Source organism: Canis aureus, chromosome 27 (genome assembly GCF_053574225.1).
Source record: "Canis aureus isolate CA01 chromosome 27, VMU_Caureus_v.1.0, whole genome shotgun sequence".
Lineage (NCBI taxonomy): Eukaryota > Metazoa > Chordata > Mammalia > Carnivora > Canidae > Canis > Canis aureus.
In genome coordinates, this window is record NC_135637.1 from 18,524,781 (window position 1) to 18,526,260 (window position 1,480).

The 1,480-nt window shown below is 43.5% G+C and overlaps 1 long non-coding RNA gene across 1 annotated transcript; it reads right to left on the reverse strand.

Annotated features, from left to right (window-relative positions):
- Window positions 1–315: 315 nt before the first annotated feature.
- On the reverse strand, window positions 316–1,480 carry LOC144299501 (uncharacterized). Its single transcript, XR_013366209.1, has 2 exons — window positions 1,389–1,480; window positions 316–816 (listed from the first exon to the last, which is right to left on the reverse strand). It is a non-coding gene; the product is annotated as an uncharacterized LOC144299501 (long non-coding RNA).

The window sequence follows — 1,480 nt, forward strand, 5'->3', positions numbered from 1 at the left end:
GGTGGTGCTGAAGTTGATGAGGATGCTGATGACTGTGATGGTTATGATAGTGATAGTTATGATGGTGGTGGTGATGATGAGGAGGACAAGGAGGATGGTGATCGTGATATTTTTAAAGAAGGATGAACACCAGACAGGTTGCCTACCACAGCCCAGCTAAGACCACACACTTCCCATGAGCCAGGCCCTGTGCTGAGTGCTTTCCATGTGTTATTATTTACTCCCCTACTAGTCCTCTGAATTAGGTCCTGCTTTTATCCTCATTTCAAAAATGAGAAAACTGAGGCTCGGAGCCACACAGTAATACAGCTGAAGTTATACAGGAGGAAGCAGCAGAGTCTTTATCTAGCCTACTCTGTGCTACAGTGTTCCCCAGGAGCTGCTTCCAGGTCGATGTGCTCTTGCTCTCTGAATCTTGGAGGACAAGAGGCTCCATCCCTTGGTGAAACGCTGACTGCCTGATGATGATTCTTATAAAGTTAGAGCACCTGAGTTTTGATCACTCAGCATTAGTTATGCTGGTCATATTCTGTATTCCAGAACTGTGTTGAGAAATGCAATTTGTAGCATCCCAGGTGGAAAATTTCTGATTCTCTCTGACGGAGGATGCCAAGGAGAATTGGTCTCTATCCTGGTGGAAACATAAACATCAATTCTGAAAATGAAGGGGGAAAATGAGGTCCTGGAAATTGATGGAAAGCTGGCTGTTTGGCATCTTGAAATTAACCAGGACTCTCCCTGTTGCTGGTTTCTTGGGCTCTGTCCATGAGTTTCTGAGACACATTTTTTTTTAATCCTCTTGTCATTTGATTTGACCTGGAAAAGAATATAGATTGTTAGGTGCTCAGGCTGTAGAATTTACACAGAGGGAGAATTGACCCAGTGGGGACTGATGTGGCTGTTTCAATCACCGACCACACAGTTTCATGTGCAGATGATGGACGTGTCCAGGACATTGGCTAGCACACAGCATGGACTCGATACATGTACATTTTCTTCCTTTGCTTTCCTTTGGAGTAAATCTCATGTTGACTTTGGGAGGCTGTTTGTTGCTACTGCCACAGCAGAGGGTGCTGTGAATGCATTTGGTGCAAATTGAAGAGAGGTCATTCTAGGGAGGAGGAAGTAGTACAATATGATGAAATATTGCCCTGCATGGTAAATATATTAATAGTTCATGTTTCCCCAGGGCACATTCTTCCAGATTTTCAGCAACCAGGTATTACACACCTACCATGTACTTGACCCTGAGCTAGCAAGGGTGTAATACACCAAATTATTCTCTCCTTCCACCAAGTATAGTGAAGCAGAGCCTTCAGTTTATAAGGTTAAAGGAGACAGGTTAATAAAAGCTGTAACGTAATAGCTGTTGTTTGTCAGGCACTTACCATGTGCTACACATTGCGCTAAATGCTTTTGTATATTATGTCACTTAAGCCATCCTTCAACCCCAGAAAGCAGGCATTTACAGAAGAGGAAA